Genomic DNA, 13,176 nt, shown 5'->3' on the forward strand with positions numbered 1-13,176 from the left:
TCCTAGAGGATATTTGCTACTCTGCTCCCCCCACAGTCTCATTTTGGGTTCTCCTCTACTTTAATAAATAAACCCAATGCTTCTGAAGTTACTTAGTTTAATTCTGTATATCTATGATCAGAACTGGACTCATTAACCAGCAGTGTTTTAGGCTTATTCTCCACATGCACACATACAGACCTGTTGGTCTCTACATCAACAGGCATATTATTCAGACTCCATTAAGGCCCTGTTAGAATACTTTGGACTCTCTCATCATTTATGTGGTATGATTCACATTTTTAAAGTTCTTCTCAAATAAAATACTGTAAAATGCATGTATAGAGTATTTGCTTCATATGCAGAGAATGTAATACAAGTACTACTAGTAATAGTGTAGGGACTGATCACACACTAGCAAGGGAATAGGCCTATTAGGTCTTCTCCAGTTTTTATTCTTATGGCTTGTTGGAAACCTACTTGACACCTTCAAGCTTGTGATGAAACATCAATCTCATAGGCAGACTGGCCAAGAGCTAACAAGCTCTACGTGTATTTGCATTTTCAGATACTAGCATAAGAGACAACTAATTTTAAGTAACAAATACCAGTGTATAGCTGAAAATTTGAAATGTGCCTAAACTCCCAACCTCTCATCAACTTGTCCCGCAAAAGCAAATATCCCAGACATATTGACACAAGATGCATATCTTATCAGATTTGAACTAAACCAATAGGGAAGATGGAGGTCCTCTTTTTGAGCTGTGCTCAGAAGTAGTGAAGAATGGCAGCTGCAAGGAGCTTGTGGTGTTTTCTTGATCCTCAACTCTCCAGCCCCAGCAGAAATTAAAGTATCAGGAGGCGGCTCTATGCTATAGCAGGTCTTTTCCATGCCTCACCACTGAAATGCTCTGATGTGCTCCCTCCCTTTCCTTATATGAGAAGGAGGTGGAGCAGGAGATGATGAAGCCTACTCCACCAGCTTTCTGACAGCAGAGAATTCCCCAATGCAAGCAGAATTTGCCTCTATCTCTGCTCATTTTGCACCACATAAGTAAATTAAATCCCCAATAAACCGAGGTAAGCAATGCAAAGTGACCTGAGCAGACTGGGCAGTCCAGGCTCATTATAACCGTACAGTGACAAGCTCTGATCCTCCAATTAGATCTGTGCGGGACAACCATTACACCTGTGCCATTGGTCCACTGACTGTAATGGAACAGTGTGTGAACACAAGGATCTGCCCGCATGGATTCAATGGCAAGACTGGGGAGAGTGTGGGCATTTTTATAAGCCTTGATTCAGAAAACCATCCCTATTCAACAAAGCACTTAAACACAAGCTTAACTTTAACCACATGCTTAAGCCCTATTGACTTTAATGGGGCTTAAGCATGTGCTTGAAGCTAAACGTGCTTAAGGGCTTTGCTGAATAGGGATGGTTTTCTGAATCAAGGCTTTGCTGAATAGGAATGGATTTAAGCATGTCCTTAAATTGCGGGCATAGCATCTTTACTGCAGTCACTGGATAATTGGATCCTTTATTTTGTTTGATCAAAAAAATCTCTGGAACCAAATAATAGCTATTGAGAACAACAGAACTTCCACCCTTTATTTTGATAAGTTCTGATTGTTATGGGCAGGTACTACACAGTTAATACAAGTATTACCTCTTCAAAACTGCCATTTAATCAATGAGGAAGGACAAATACTGAATGAGACACAAGACAGAATAACAAAGAAGAGTCAAAGATAAACCATGTGATAAAGGTGCTTGTTAATAAATGCTTCTGTCCAGAATAATTTTGGAGCTAAGCCAAGGAAGCCCAAGTTAGTAAAATCTGCTCTAATAGCAAAAAGAAAAAAAAAATATAGCTTGTGTCATTTCTATGATATTTCACAATTGCTACAAGCTACTATACAAGAAGCAGTTTTAAAAAAAATGTACAATTGTTTTGCATTCAGAATAAATTCAGTTGCTCAGCAAGAGGAATGACATTAAGGTGGAAACATAAAAAAATAAATAAAACGGAGAGCAGCTCTCAGATATGCATGCCTTCGACTGTGTCGAAACCACTGCAAACATTAATATCAAACCATGACTGCCTCTAATAGACACGGCGACAGCAGTCAAAATAAATGGTGTCTTCTAAAGCATGGAGCTTAAAAACACATCTCAAGATGATGAAGGGACCTTATAAAACTCAGGTATTGATTTCATGGGCATTAAACTATACCTAATATACATATATACATCGGGAGGAAGAGTGGATAAGGCACTGGAGCAGGACTCGAGATGCATGGGTTCAATTCTTGGCTCTGCCATTGTGTTCTGAGTGACCTTGGATAAGTCACTTCCCTCCCTGTGCCTCTGCTTTTCCATTTCTAAAAGGGAATAATGATACTGACCTCTTCTGTAAAGAGATCTAAAGATGAAAAAGGATATATAAGAGCTAGATATTATTATAACAGCCAAGACTTTCCAAAATAAATAGTGATTTGGAGAGCCTCAATTTTTGAGTGCCCAGCTTGGAACACCTTAAAGAGGCCTGATTTTCAGAGGGTGGGTGCTCAGCACTTTCTGAAAATCAGGCTCATTTAATGTCTCAGCCTGGGCACTCAAAATCACTACTTATGTTGGAAAAACTTTTGCCATGTTATACGTATATATAGAATACCAAAGTATATTGTTCAATTAGCAGTGCAGTTGGTCATATTTGCACTATTGCAAATATACCCACTTCATACAAATATCAGCTTCGCCGTGTAATTTATTGTCATCGCTGTCCTCTACTGTATGGGAGGTCAGATCCACTTTCACAGCCATGGGGGAGGGGTGCATGTAATTAAAGACTATTCTCCCTTAGCTTATGTGGTAGGGTCCAGAGGTTCCGGAACAGAAGATCTTGAGTTGTATCTCTGCAGACACCAATGATATGGTTACTGTTCCCAGCAATTTGAATCAAAACAAATATTGGGACAAATTTGTGCCGGATTTCAATGAACTTACACCAAGGATGATTTGGAAATTATTTTTTTAAGCCTACAATCAACTGGGACTGCAATTTCAACTGCTTCTCTACAGCAAGTGTTGCCGCATCTGTGATCATCATCATTTCTATACAAGGGGTAAAGAAGAGGTGAGGCCCTGCTGTACCCCCAGCGGTGCAGGACAATCAACGAACATCCCTCATGCAAACCTCGTGCAAATGAATGACCCTCTCACCTTGCACTGGGAAGTGTGGGCAGGGATCATGACATCATGGAGCACAATTCCTCCCTGCGCTTTCCCTGGGGCTCCCCTGCTGAGGCCTTTGTTTGAGAAAGCAACCAATTCTCTGTAGCTGGGGCCTCACTTACTCTTCCCTTCTGTACAACCCTGGGACAGGTCTAGAGCATGGTGAACGCCAGCTACTGGAGCGTCCCTGGGGGAACATTACCAGCTGAGATAGGTTACAGCAGCCCTTAGGGCTGCTCTAACTTACACTGGGGCTGGGTCACCACCCAGCATAGAAACGGGAAGCCATAACAATCTTCCTGATGCCCCCACCATGCTGCACCAAGGGTTTGCAGCAGAGAATCTGCCCATGGAGCTGGAAATGCTGGAAGTGCCTAGAGGGTCCATTAACTTGTGATGAACAGAAAGCTCTAAAGAAAGAGACTGCATCTATGAGTGTTAAGCATCTGCTTCTGGAGAGCAAGAAAAAGGAAAAACACCTTGGTTTTAAAATGATTAAATCCCTTCTAAGAACAATAAGCTGTTTTTGCCAAAAATGTGGACCTGCATCTTTCATCGGTTAGTGATGACTCTTTAAGTTGGGGATCAAAGGGTACTGAGGATGGAATGCCTATGTCAGTGCAGCATTTCTCATCTTCTGAAAACCTCATTGTGCTTTTAACAAAGGATAAATTCAGTGTGACATTCACTTTTCTGTGAAACAAATGCCTGCTGAGTGGAATTATCAGTTGCAGAGTAGACAGCATTGGACTTCTTGCCAATTGCTTTCTCCATGGAGTAACTGTATCAAGAAGAGGAGGTTACATGGCTCGATCATGTCAGGAGAATGGGAGGAGACCGTATCCCCAAGAGCATTTTGTACAGCGAGATTTGGGATGGCTCTAGAAACCAGGGTTGCTCTTTATGGGGGGTACCACAATGTGTGCAAAAATGTAGAAAGCTGGGAGGAGCGCACAGAATCCTGTCCAATCTGGAGGGAATATCTGGCACTGGATGCAGTTCAACACCAATGTAGGAAACTGGGAGGAGTGCGCAGAATCCTGTCCAATCTGGAGGGAATATCTGGCACTGGATGCAGTTCAACATGAAGCGGCTTTGTCCTGAGGATGGAAGCAAAGCAAGAAAGAAGAAAGCAGCATGCTGTAGTCTTGGACTCTAACTCAGACAACACATGGATCTGTAAAATTGGTGGCAAGCTCTGTTGCTTGGGCTTGTTAGTGACTTGGCTTCCTCTGCTGGCTTTCGTCTATCAATTGTATATGGATGTTTCCCAATCTACCACTCTACCATTATTTGTATTTCAGTAGCACCTAGGAGCGTGGTTGGGGAGCAGGACCGTGCTAAGTATTGTACAAACACAGAAGAAAGAGGTGTCAGACGTCTTCCCTTTCATCCAGTATCATATCTCACTGTAATAACAGGAAATTACCATGTGAGCATAAACGTCACTAACTGAGGCCAGTATATAGTCTCCCGGCTCTACCCACTGCAGAATGAAGAAAACTATAGTAGTTTAACAGAAATCATGCCTGAAAAGCCCAGGTGTGAGGCAAAACCTTAATACTCTGCCATAACTTCCAGCGCTGAAAGATTCCTGTGTAGAAGACGGGCAAATTCCACAAAGAGAGGACATGGAAATGTGAAAGAAATTGGGGAAAACACAAAGTACTGCGCATAGTACCCTGGAAAACAGCCTAATATACAAGAGAAAACACAGAGCAAGTTACCGCTGATTAGAGACAAATGCTAACAAATCTAACGGACAGGATTTTGCATGAATGAAACCAAACCACGTCCTTCTTCACCCATCTCTAGTAAAACAAGAATGCTGTAAGAAACATCCAGCTGTTGCACAGAGAAATCCTTCTGGGAATGAATGCCACTGGTACTAATTGGCTTGTCAGTGTCCTCATTACCATTTTGTGGTTTCGATTTCTGAAGATCTGAGACTGAAACTGTAGTGTTCGCATTTTTCGGATAAATGTTTCAAACCAAAGGGCCAGTTTCTGCAATCCTGACTCTTGGTGGTGATCACAAGCAACCCCAACGGAGCTCCTTAAGTAAGGAAGTACTACTCAGCTTTATCTGTTCAACTCCTTGTAGGATAGTCACATTGTCATTACTGTTTTTGGTACCACAACACAGGAAGCTCTACCCATAGGAACACTAACCCTAGCTCTAAGTGCCCTAGCCATAGGAACCCTAACCCTAGGGTAGGGTGCCCTACCTATAGGAACCCTAACCCTAGCTCCAAGTGGCCTACGCATAGGAACCCTAAGCATAGCTCCAAGTGCCCTACCCTTAGCGGCAGCCTTGGAATTTGAAGAATGGAAATGTTGTCAGTCAGTGTTTGTTGTTCCCTCTCAAGCAATTCCTTTCTATTCTTCGCTTGGTCACGATCCTGCTGCCGTACCCTTCACTGTCAATGGAAGACTGTATTGAGCAGTGTGCTTCCCTACTATTTTCTCTTATGCTGCCTCCTGGTGTGTTTATTTATAAAGAAAGTGCACCGCTTTTCCAATGCAGCATTATCTTATCTTTTTTTATTTTAAGTCCTTATTTTGAAAGCAAAGTTTCTAGTTCAGCGGGACACTTAACAGTGTGCCTAAAGGAATCCCTATTCAGGAAAGCACTTAAGCATGTGTTTCATGTCAACCACATGCTTAAATCCTATTGACATCAAGGGGACTTAAGCATATACATTAAGTTAAGCACATTCCTAAGGGCTTTGCTGAATTGTGGCCTAAATTACAACTGAAAGGTTTGGTGCTGAGAATTTTGAATTAGTTATTTTTGTTTTACAGTCTCTTTTCTCTCCCAAACGTGGTGATATCTGCCTGCTTCGTAGTCCCTGATATGAATACATCAGCTAAGTTACTGTCACAGTGGAATTCAAACATTCAAAATTCATCAGTCAGGCCCCCAGAAGCTTGAGACTTAAAAATATCACAAGATTTGTCAGCATAACATAACAATAAAAAGAAGATCACAGATTTGGGATTCTTTCTCTCTGCTTTCAGAGAATGTGCACGGGGAACATTTTCAGATGTTCTTTGCCACCACGAAGCTAGAAACTTACTTTAACCCATCCCCCAAACAAACGATCAAATACACACACACAAACAAAACAAACCCCACAAAGCTCAGCTTCTCATGAAATGACTAGACTCCATGAGCCGGAGGTCTAAGAAAAACTTCAAATATAGTGAGACTCGTGATAAATTTGGGAGAGTTACCAATATGGAGGATGTTGCCAGGAGAATCTCAGCACTGAAGAACTGTCAATCGAAAGGCACGAGTGGGCACAATGCTGAAAAAATACAAAGGCTTGCTTCTCCTCTCAAGGCAGTTCGCTACCATCATAACTTCATTGAGCTCAGTGGAATTACTCCTGCTTTACACCACAGCAAGTTAGAGGAGAATCAGACTCCAGGCCTTCCCTCTGTCGGATACTGAGCCTTACTACATTTTGCCTTTTGCAGGCTAGCAAGCTCATGAATCATAGAGTTATGCTAGAGTTGGATGAGAGCCAGGCCAAATCTGTCAGGGCTTCTCTTATCACTCTCAGGAGGCCAAGAGAACCTGAAAATCAGGTGATGAGGCTGAATGGTCACATGCTAAAAGACAATGTATGCTAGAGATTGCTCACCTACAGGAAACAGAACTGACAGCCTTGAGAACAAGCTCAGTCTGAAGAACAGTCATTTAGGAAAGGTTTCAATGGGCATGGAGATGGATGAGTTACAAGGTCTTGTTCTCTGAAGAAGCTGGGAACTCTGAATTTCAAGGGTGCAGAGTGTCTATAGCTCCTTTCTCACAACAGCCGGGGCACACCAGCCTTCTGAAATCAGGCTATTCATGCTCATCGATACATACTTGGAGCAGAGGATGCTGATCTGGCACCCACAGACCGTCAGCCTTGCTCCTCTGAAAAGAGACATGTACAGTACAATAGCAGCCACAGCTTTCAACACTGAGACACAATCATGGGGCATGGGCATTTTTAATGTGCATCAAAGACAACACATCACTCATATGTAGCAGAATACAAAGCTTGACCTAATGTGGAATTCCTGGCAGATATAAACTGGCATAGTTCTTGCCTCAGTGGAGCTACACTGATCTGTGCCAGCTGAGAATCTGGTCCCATTCTCTTGAAAAAGTATAACATTTTTTATAACCTGACCTTTAAGATTTCAAATCTCAGATATAAAAAGTGAGATAGCATCAAGTTAATGTGGGACAGATACATAAAAGTCTAAAGTGACTGATGTGTAGTATCTCATATTGAGGGATAGTTGAGACATACATAACAGAAACCCCAGATTGCCACACAAAGTCATGCAGTAACACCATTCAGTAAAATGGAGTTAGCTTGAGATGTCACACTAAATCTCATGATAAATGTGTTGATAACTTAGCACTTGGTTGTGTCCCACCACTGTAAATCAGAGGTCATTTTTCAACGTTTGAGGATGTTATTCTTCCCAGTTCACATCTGGGTCTTCTTCAGCATCATAGGGTTCCTGGCTTTTAAGGCAGGAATAACACTGACAGTCTAGCACTTTCTGTTGGTTCTCATGCTAGACAGAACCTTGTCTCTAGAGACCAGATTCACATATTTCTTACTCTGACGGTTATTGGAAAGTTTTTAACAAAGACTGAGATTGCCAAAACCCATAAAGAAGAACCAGAACCAATGGCTCAGGAGGACTTAATAGGAGACTTCATGAACCATATTTTCTAAGAAATCAACATGTAAAACCTGGATGCACATGCACATCTTGGGGTTGCACATGTTCACATAAGGATCTCACAAGTGCCTTGCTACTATGATTTTACTTTTTAAAGACATAAGGTAAGAGAGGGAGGCAGCCTAGTCTAGGTGCTCAGACACTGGACTGGGAGTGAGGAGACCACAGTTCTATTCCCAGGTTCTCTGCACCTCTCGTTTCCCTCCTACTCCCTGTATGTCTTGTCTGCTTAGACAAAAAGGGCCTAGGGGCAGGACTCCTCTCTTACAATGTGATTGTACAGCACCTAGCATCATGGGGCAACAATCTGAATAGCACAATTTAGGTACTACTGCAATATATATAAAAAAATCTGATCCATTAGTGCGCATGTTATATCACATTATCTATTGGTTGTATCTATTCTTTGTCCAAGTTTGAACAGAATCCTAAAATTTTAAGCATCATCACCCTCTATCACATTCACTGATAATGAAATGTCCCAAGATGTCTCCATGATGACTGGGACACACACACATATCAGTGCATGGCCCACAAGAGCAGAACATTCACCCAGGCAAGATCTCAGTGATGTAAGACACTGAGTATGAATCCCGGAAGAAAACCCAGTTATCTTTGTACCTGATCATTTGTCCCTTCTTGTTTCTTTTCTGTCTCTCAGCCAGTTTTCAGTAGTCAATACCAGAACTTTACATCTCAATCCAGGATTACTTAGCTTCTTCACAGCCTCTTCTGAAGGGCTGTGTGAAATTCTAGCAACACTTTGAAACCGAGCACCCACAGGAAAGTGAGGAAGATGATTTTTTTTTTCCGGGGTTGACATGAGTAAATGGTTTGCTGCGACCTGTTTGAAAGGCTGAAGTGAAGCATAACAACAATTTACACTGCTCACAAAAGAAATCTAAACTTTGAGTTTGTAAAAAGACAAAAAATGGAATACAGTTTCATAAAGTTCTTTCAAAGAATCTTGTCACTGTAAGCAGGTGCCAGAATTCCATCTTTCTCACTATGCCAGTGTATTGAACCTCATCCAGTATTTGTCAAAGGAATTCTGTGAATCTCACTGGAACACTTCTCACTGTTGCCTGTAAACTATCAACGGGCCTAAACTTCAGATCATCCCACTAACCATGCTGGCCATCTGACTGAAGTTAGAGACTGGAACACCTGCTAGTTAGGAAGGTTTTTAAAAGCTACTTATGGCTCACTCTAGAAAAACTAACTATGAACTAACATGCCCACAATGTTATGGCTTCTGAACCTAAGCACCTTATTAAAAAGCAAAGTCAGAGATCTATTTAATAAGCTTACCACCTGTGTAGCTGTCTTCTCCTATTTGTATATGATGAAGCAGTATGAGACACTTGGGATTAGCAGCTCTGCTCACACATTCATAGTATTCCTATTCCCCCCCCTATGTAAGAAGGAATTGGCTGGACACTGTGGCCCTTTCTTAGACAAAACTCCTACAGAGAGCTTATTGCACCAGCCAATGATGAAGGGGACCTGCAGGGAAGCCCAGTTCCACCAAGGGAGGAAGAGGAAGGGGAGCTCCATTTCTGCAATGCTTTCCCTTGCTTTAATCCCATGATTTCAGTTGCACTGTATGAGTGTAACTTTGGGACATCTGGGGACCGATCATTAATACTATGCAATTTACCATCCAGTTCTCTTTGTGAGGAGTAAAGAAATAAACAGAATCTTGGACCTTCAATACTCACTGTAACCCATGGGTCTTCAACCTGGCCTCTGTTCCTGATATTTTGCCTTTCTTGCTGCCTATCACACCAGCTGGGAGAGAAAAGAGCTGTGATGCCTAGTTAACTGAGGCATACAATAAACACTTATGACTGCTAACCAATCATGAGCTTGTTTATTACTTTGATTTACATGAATCTTTGCAATAGGGCCATACCACTTGTCTTACTTGACTGTTTTGTCCATGAGATCAGTAGTTTCCCTTGGAGACAACTGTATGTCATATTATTCTAGAACTAATAGACTTTAATGATCTGTGTTCACAACCTAGGGTACCATAGAAATATATGAACGAGGCTGCAAAGAGAGGAGACAAAACAGATATTTTGGTGTCCTACTGGCTCCTGAAGACTATCTTGCAGTAGAGGAAAGCTGAGTAAAACAAAAGATTTGGTGACTGACACTTGAACACATGCTGTGTTTTCAAACTGATGCCATTTCACAAGCAAACAAATAAAAATGTTAAATAGAAAATATTCTCCTTCCTCCTATCAAATCAGTTAGCACCATACCTAAATGACTAGTTAAAATATGCTAATTAGATTGTTTCTGGCTGGAAATCAGTGGTTAAAATGATAGTGGGAACCTACCGAGGGCCGGAGAAAAATCTTTTTGTAACAGCCTAATGGAAGGAATATAGAATGTGCTGCAGCTCAACTGAGACCAACAATTAACTTTCAACTGCAATCTGAGGTTTATGAAATGTTCATTTTTGATATTACAAATAATTAACATCTTGGATCACCAAGCATGATACAGTGGTCTGAAATGGGGAGAGGGGAGGGGATTTACTTCCTGATTTTGGCTGTGCCAGGAAACAGAAGTACTGAAACATGACCAGGCGGTTAGCAAGGTCTCTACAGAGCAAGAAGTGCAGCATGCTACATGCAATGGCAGGTGTGACATGTACGGTGAATTCAACCAACAGGTAAAAAAAGTTATAAGGACAATTCCTCAGTAACCACTAATCAGTGCTCACGTCCTTACATTTCCCATTACATAGCAATTCCAGATTTTAGATTAAATTCTGGTATTGCTGGGTTTAGCTATAAAAACTGATGCAAATTCATGCTGCAAGGTAGCTTTAGGGGTCTGATCCTGCCAAGTGCTGGACTCCCATTGTCAAGAAGTACTGAGAACCTACATGAATTAGACCCTTAACCTGCACCCATAGCAAAGCTAACAGCAATTCCCACACAGACTATTCCGCAGGAATAAACAGAGAGGTTTTGTTATTTGCATCGTGTAGGATGCAAACACAAGGGAAAGTTTGGTGGGATCTACTGAAGCCAAAACAAATCACAGACAACAGAAAATGGGGGAATACCAAGACCTGTGAGAAAGATTGGCCAAAACATGCAAGCAGGGAGAGTCCGCGTTCAAGTAACTGATAGAGCCAGGTTGTGGTCTAGCATCTCACTGTTGGCCTGGTTCAAAGCTCACAGCCCCTGAAAAGACTCCCCTTAATTTCAGTGGGCTTCTTGCTGCTTCAAAACATCCCTTGGTGGCAACTGTTGTGAAGGGTGTGCAACTCCCATAAATAATCCATACCCAGCAGGCAGCTGCAGCCTTTGGGCAGCATCCTGTAACGAATTCAGACATCAGCCACAATCACAATATAAATCCTACATGCTTACAGGAAGCCAGGATTAGAACCAACCACCTTCATTTCCCAAAAACACAGCAGCAGTGGCCTGTACCACTTGAGCTAAAGGAGAAGTTCTTCATCTTGTAGTTATAGTACACTAGATACCCTATTCTCTCTTTGGCAAAGCCACCGGAGGACAACCTCTCTCACTCACTCACACACACCTGTTAGCACATTACAAGTGGTTTTTCCCTGGGTTCTGCAGGGAACTTGAATCAGCTGAGATAGCCTCTGGGCAGAGAAGTTTTATGGCCAACAACGGGCACCTAGAATTTGACCCTTTGTGTTTCCTTTAATAATTTTTTTTATGCTCCAAACCTCAGGCAAACGTAAGAAAAGCAATAAAACTTAAATGTGATTCGTTCTTCCCAATTAATTAATTGATCCCCTCAGAAACCATTTAGTAAATTATTTGGATGATGAATAGAGCTTTGAAAAGGTTTTGCAGTTACTAATAGCATCATTTCATCTTCCTGTTCCACAGCCGGTTTTATTAATAGAATCTTTTCATAGATCAGGTTTGAGCTTGTGAGGAAAACACCCAGCCAGAAACAATATACATAAACTTTTTTTTAAACTCTAAACCCTTTAAAGGTACAGACTATCTTAGGAAACCATCAGGACATTGGTTAAAACAAAAGGAGATGGGAGTTTGACATTCTTTAATATAAAATCTATATGGGTTAGTACGTTCCACACAGCACTAGAGTTTTTAATAAGGACAAATTCATCTGCTTCATTTCTTATTGAACTTTATCAAGTCTAATGGGCACCACTGATTCATTTTCACTTAATTGGCTCCAAGACGTTACCCTCGCCTTGGCTGAGCTGCTGCCATTCATACAATCAGAGAAAGGTAAATTGGCTCTAAAACCAGAGAATTACTCCTTTAATTAGGTTGAATTGATCAGAAAGTCTATAAGGGACACTTTCAATAACTACAACTCAGACACCATCCAGTGTATCTAACCTGCTTAGAGTCTGTGAGTGACAAACTACCAAGCCTCTGTTAACCATGGAGGAATTGTCCTACAGTACTCACTAGTATGAGAAAAGCTTATGATATGCTCCATTGATTCTGTCTTTCCAAGATGTTAGCAAACACATCACAGCAGTAATCATGAATAGTTGGAATGTGTTATTGTTATGAGCTGAACCATCTCAAAGTAACAAAGGGCGTGAGGGTGGGATGTTAAATGGATTTCCAATATCAACCAAGCAGCCCAAAGCTCAGAGCCAACATTCTGTCATTCTGTTGTTTCATAATGTCTTGTTTACGGACTTCATTACTTCACCAGCTTTGTAAACCACTCATTCCAGAACTCCCAATGGTATCTACAACCTATCATCACTTGCTGTCAGCTGTTTTATATTACGTACGTTAGTGAGACTCCCCCTGGAAAAAATGCACAATAAAAACTGTTATTTTTCCTGGAGAAATCAAAATTTCTGCTGAAATAGGCTTCTAAATGTACAATTACTAGTAAGAAGGCACTTACATTTCCCAGTACTGACAAAATAGGACACCAAAAGCTATTAAATACATAGATGTTGCTAATAAACATATACATACGGGGTGGGATTTTCAAAATCACCTCAATGTCTTAGCAACATAAGTCCCATTTGCTTTCAGTGAGACTTCTGCTCTTAAGTGACTTAAGTGAGTTTGAAAATTCCCCCTTCTGGACATCCAAGCTATCCCAGCTGACAGCTTTCAAGCAGAGTCTATGGTAGTGTAGTTAGATGATAAGCAGCCATTTGGATGGTACTAAAATATATTTAAATGAGTTTCCTGCTACT

The 13,176-nt window shown here is 41.3% G+C and overlaps 1 protein-coding gene across 11 annotated transcripts in view; it reads right to left on the reverse strand.

The window, feature by feature from the left end:
* GALNT9 (polypeptide N-acetylgalactosaminyltransferase 9) overlaps positions 1-13,176 on the reverse strand; it is a 699,106-nt gene that overhangs the window by 101,222 nt on the left and 584,708 nt on the right. Inside the window, exons 1-2 of one of the 11 annotated variants that reach the window (XM_039505460.1) lie at positions 9,692-9,795; positions 8,592-8,826 (exon numbers count right to left, since the gene is read on the reverse strand). The exons of the other annotated variants lie outside the window; for them this stretch is intronic. The gene's annotated coding sequence lies outside the window, so the exon portion shown is untranslated. Of the gene's footprint in view, positions 1-8,591; positions 8,827-9,691; positions 9,796-13,176 lie in introns of those variants that run through there. 11 annotated transcript variants of the gene reach the window in all.

This window comes from Mauremys reevesii, linkage group 18, assembly GCF_016161935.1.
Source record: "Mauremys reevesii isolate NIE-2019 linkage group 18, ASM1616193v1, whole genome shotgun sequence".
NCBI classification, from domain to species: domain Eukaryota; kingdom Metazoa; phylum Chordata; order Testudines; family Geoemydidae; genus Mauremys; species Mauremys reevesii.